We start from the raw sequence: 6,000 nt of genomic DNA, 5'->3' as shown, positions 1-6,000 counted from the left end.
GTGAGGGTTTCAGATCCCCTGGAACTGGAGTTACAGTTAATGAGTTACCATACAAATGCTGGGAATTGAACCTGGTCCTTTGGACGAGCAGCCAATGCTCTTAACGACTGAGAAATCTCTCCAGGTCCCAAACTGATGTCTTTTGACTCCTGATTTTCTGACATTATTTTAAATATGAGCACTGCCCTAATGCATTTAATTTCTCAAGGCAACCCATGCATGCAATATCTTTGTCAAGTAGACGGTATATATTATAATTGTTATATCTTTTCATTGGCTGAAATAAGAACAGACTTTTCATCCCTTCAAAAGCTCTAGTCAAGCAACAGGAAGTCACCCACATCAGCAAAACATACAAAGAAGCAAAGGGTTGAAATCCATTTTTAAATTTCCCTATTGAGATACAGTGACTGGGGCTGGAAAGATGGATAAGAGTACATGCGGCTCTTCCTGAAGTCCCAGGTTTGGTCCTCAGCATTCAAGTCAGGCTGATCACAGAACTGCCTTCAACTCCAGATCCAAGGAATCTGATGTCCTCTTCTGTCCTCTCAGAGTAACCACAAGCATGTGAACATGATAACACACACATACACACACACACGAAAAAAATAATGACATTTAGAATAGAAAGCAATTGCCTGCATTGTGGGTTATAATTACTATATGGGTTTTTTAATTATATATTTATTAATTTAAAATTAAATATAATTACATCATTTAAAATTAAACGAAATAGAATTACATCACTCCCTCTTTCCCTTTTCTCTCTTTATCCCCTTCCATGTCCCTTCACAACAAGCTCCCTCTCAAATTCATGGCCTTTTTCTTTGATTAAAATATATATGGACAAATACATAAATACAACAGGCTGAATCTAGTTTGTTATTTGTGTGTATATGGTTTCAGAACTTACCATTTTGTCTTGAATAACCAGTTAAGGAGCCCACTCTGGGAGAGGTTAATTCTCCCTCTCGGTAGGCATTAGTTGCCTGTAGTTCTTTGTTCAGAGGCAAGATCCCATGAAATTATCCCCCTTCTGAGCTAACATGTCTATTGATATTGTCATTGTCAAGGCCTTGTTTATACAACCATTTCTAGGAGAGATCATCTTCCATCAGATTTTCTGGTATTCTGGCTCTTATGATTTTTTCCTCCCCATCTTCTGTGATGTTCCATGAGCAATTGATGTAGGAGATGTGCTATAAATGTTTCCTTGGGGCTGTGGTCTCCACGATCTGTTAATTTCTGTGTTCAACTGTGGTTTTCTGTAATGATTTCATCTTCTGTAAAGAGTTTTTTTTTCTTTTTTGAAGGTGTTATTACATATATATGAGAGAGAGAGAGAGAGAGAGAGAGAGAGAGAGAGAGAGAAGAGAGAGAGAGAGAGAGAGAGAGAGAGAGAGAGATATCCAGGCAATGAGCATGTTGGTTAGGATGATTGGTGTACTAGAACTTACTTTAAAACGGATCATATATCTATTTTCCCAAAGTCATCTGCTTTCGAAATATGTTCATTCAGCTTAAAATCAGTTGGACTCCATGACCTTTCAGTGAACCATGTGATTTTGTTACACATATTAGTTTCAAATGGATTTACTTTTCTAAAAATTATTCTTTACATGTAATACTAGATAGGCAGGGGGACAAAAGAAAATTAAACATTTGGAGAAAGGCATGTTATTTAACATTTACAAGAGAATATATTGATTATCTATGATATATTTTCCAGCTAGGTGGCCAAGAGGCCATTGGTGATGGGAGCATGAGCCAAGGCTCTCATCTAATTCTCTAAGAAGACTGCAGCACTGACTTAATGGCAGGAGAAACTGAGCTTCCTCCATTATTTCAAAGTTCATAAGGTATTTCATTTTTAGAGATACATATGTCTATAAAAGCATATCTATCTCAAGGATTAAAATGAGATGAAATAAAATACATAAGAAGACATCTTACCGTTGCTGTGGGGAAGACCAACTGCTAATTTTTCTCTTTTGTGGGTGGCCTAAAATTAAAATGAACCTTAATCATAAGTTCAGTGTAAGTAGGTGTCACTTTCTTGGCATATTACAGGAAAACTAGGATAGTCAACGAACTGGTCAAGCTTCTTTTCTTTCACCACGATTTATCATGCACATTGAGCACATGAAAAAAGGGACCTCCAAAGCCAGTCTTCATGTCGTAGAAGAGCTACCTTTAGCTGCAGTGTTCTTTCTCCTGGCAAATGCTTCTTTAAAATCAGTATATGACAGTATTGAGCAGAAATCTGTCTCACCAAACAGCAATACAGCTCCCTTCCATGTTCTATTGTCCATTGCCTTGGAAATCGATGAAGTGGAAAGAGTGTCTGTCTTCACTTCCTTTCTATTACTCTGATAAAACACTACCATCCAAGGCAACTTGGGGAAAGGATGGGCTTTATGGGGCTTCCATGCCCTGATCATAGTCTATTATTGAAGAAAGCCAAAGAGAAAACTCAAGACAGGGCAGGAACCTAGAGGCAGGAACTGAAGCAGAGACCATGGGGAAAGAGTTCTTATTGACTCTCTCTTCATGGATGGCTCAGCTTGCTTCTTAGACCACCTGGTATCACCTGTCCAGGAGCAGCATTCCCCTCAGTGGGAGGGAGGTCTTCTAACACCAACCATTGCCCAAGAAAATCCACTAAAGACTTGCCTATCAGCAATCTGATGGAGGCATTTTCTTGGTTGAGGTTTTTCTTCCCAGATATTTCTAGCATGGGCCAAGTTGACCAAAAAACTAACTAGGACCTTAAAGCAATAATATGTAATTATAACTAATATTTACTGGGAACTTTCTATGTACCAAGAATTCTATTTCTAATATATTTTAAAGGGCTTAGAAATGCCAAATATTTGAAGAACAGCAAATACAGCTCAAGCACAAACAGCCTTTCTTCAAAAAAATTTTAAACACTTTAATATGATAGCACGATTATTTTGTGATTCTTTAAGTACAGCATGAAAAAAAAAGCAACTTCAAGGTCAGTAATGCTTTGAAATAAATTTATGCTTCATGATCAGAGTGGTATATGTACATATTTTAAAAAATTATGTATATGTTAAATAGAGACTTGCATATCTGGTACACACACACATGGCACATGTAAATATATTAACAGTAGACATGGATATCTACATAGCAATGTTCTCTACATATATTTATGTGATTTTACATATACAACCATATAATTATGTATTTGTATGAATTAATATTTAAACAACCATTCTACATATAAATCTTAAGGAGTGTATGAATACTGACCTCCCAAACTTGCCTTTTGAAATAACTTGGAGGCCATGGAGGTAAGCAACACTGTGTTTGAAGACAGTTGATGCTTCAGCACACCAGTTCACACACAGGTCAATTCAAGGTGGAAAAACAGGATGTATTCTACTTTGTTAGTTTCTCACCTGTTTTACTGAATGTTTCTGAATTATTCTTAGCATCCTAATCATTTGTGAAAGGTTCTTCTTTTCACATAAGGCATAGTTTTCTTTTATGTTAATCTTATTTTTATGTCTTAAGATGTTTTTCATTCCTATTTTTTCAAATGTTACACACACACACACACACACACACACACACACACCAATTTTATGTGATAAAACGTTAACCCCTACCAAATGGATCAGGAGTTGATGCCTTGGGAACAGAACCATGATAAATGGAAATAATGTCCCTGTAAAAGACTCTGAGAAGCCCCTTACCAGTTCTACTTTGAGCGTGCATAGAAAAGCCATCTGGGAACTAGGAAATGGGTACCCATTGGCCCTCACTTCGTTTGACACTCTCCTACTGGATCTCTAGTATCCATGAGAAATACATTTTTTTATTCATAAGTCACCCAGTCTATGGTATTTTTTAAAATAACACCTGGAGTTAACTAAGGCACTTTCTTAATAATTACATTGCAAAGACAATATTTCTCAAGGTCTTTCAGGACCTTATTTTTTATTAATCAGTGTTTTCCTAGTATGAATGTGAGTCTATGTGAACCGGAGTTATATTTGTATAGCAAATATGGTTTCTACAAAGTTTATCTTTTTTGACTTCCTTCTTTCCATCCTTCTGTCTTTGCCATCTTACAGCTAATAAAACCTACTTTCAGGGATCTTTTTTACCTTCCTTTCAAGTACTAAAAAGTTTTCTATTTCTAAGCATTTTTTTAAAGTGCTACCTCTTCTTGAAAATTTAAATACTACATATAAGTGTATTTTGGTTTTCCTTTTTTTTTTTTTTTTGAGACAGGGTTTCTCCGTAGCTTTTGGTTCCTGTCCTGGAACTATCTCTTGTAGACCAGGCTGGCCTCGAACTCACAGAGATCTGCCTGCCTCTGCCTCCCAAGTGTTGATTTTCCTTGTAGAGTAGCTCAGAGGTCCCCCTCCATCTCAGCACAGAATGTAAATTTTAAACAAATAGGCAATCAATGTACATAATTAAAGTTTTTATGGAAGGTGTGTGTGTGTGTGCATGTATGTGTGTATGTGTGTGTGTGCATGTATGTGTGTATGTGTGTATGTGCGTGTGTGTGTGCATGTATGTGTGTATGTGTGTGTGCATGTGTGTGTGTGTGCGTGTGTGTGTGTGCATGTGTGTGTGCACGTGCATGTGTGTGTGTAGAGGCCAGAGGACAAGTCCAGATGCCTTTACTCAGTTGCCCTCCATTTTCTTTCCCTGAAAACGGGGAGTCTCTCACTGGTCTGCAGTTCAACAAGTAGGCAAGGCTGGCTGACCATTAAGCCCCAGGATATAATTTGTCTCCGCATCCCCATGATGGGGCTGTAAGCATACACTACCATAGCCAGGTTTTTAATGCGGGCTCTGCAGACCAAGCTCAGGATGTCAATACTTGCCAGGCAAGCACTTCACTCCTTGAGCCATTTCCCCCAAGGAGACCTTGGAGAGCAAAAGTTTTCCCATATGTCTGAAGAGACTTAATCCACACCTGGCTTGAGAGCAAAGGACCCCATCAGTTGAAATCATAAATTCTCGGAAATTGTTCAGGATCTGGGAAGCAGAAGGAATTTTGAAAGTCTACGTAGTGATAAGATGTGATGGACCACTCCTGGGGTCCACACCAGATGTATTCTTATCTCTTCACTGGAGTCTTCTGTATATTTGAATGCACACATGGATTTCTTCTCCAGGCCAAACAGCCCTCATTATTTGACTGAACCCTGTGTGATATGGCTGCTCATTCTTCCTCAGACTCTGTAACAGAGCTCTGTGGACTGAACGAAGCATTTTCTTTTCCTTTCAGGAATAGCTGGAGAGTTTCTGCCATGATACAGACCGCCATTTCTCTTTCCTAGTTGATAGACCATCATTGCCGTAATGCAGAAAAGCAACCCTGTCACATTGTCCCCTAACTGGTATCTCATTAGTTTCCTCTCTATCTACTCTACTTTTGAAAGAACGATTTTTTTTCCCCAAACCCTTGTTCCAAAAAGTCTTTGGATATTCAAATATGTCTCCTGGGAGTTCTCGAGGATGGGGTAGGTAATTTTTCTAGACTATAAAGGAAGGAAGGATTTCCATTCAATTCTTGTAAACTTGAACCCCAGATGATTGGGTCAGGATGGGAATTACAGAACCTGTCTGTTAGCCCCTTCATCCAGTACCGATTTTGAATGAATATGTCTCAGACATTGTTTCACAATCTGGAAGAGATGACACATTCGGACTTCAGTTGATTTTAGTTTCTGTTTCGTACATCCCGGAGAAAGGATGGTTGTATATTATCTTGAGAATCTAAGTGTTTCTACTGGTCAGTTCTGATGATTTAGCACAATTGCTTTGCAAAACTCAAATAAATAACATCCTTATGTTTGAATGATTTGATTTGACATCATGAATAAGCAAGATGTCTTCGTAATTAATGGCTCCCTTCCCAGGCCTCTCAGTTTCAACAGTGCATAGGCACAAACACAGATATTTATTTGTGTGGAACTTTTCTAGTGAAAATGTATGCATGGATGT

This window comes from Microtus oregoni, unplaced genomic scaffold, assembly GCF_018167655.1.
Source record: "Microtus oregoni isolate MIOR12 unplaced genomic scaffold, Mior012 000004F_ref0000308, whole genome shotgun sequence".
In the NCBI taxonomy this organism is placed as follows: Eukaryota; Metazoa; Chordata; class Mammalia; order Rodentia; family Cricetidae; genus Microtus; species Microtus oregoni.
This window is presented reverse-complemented; position numbering follows the sequence as displayed.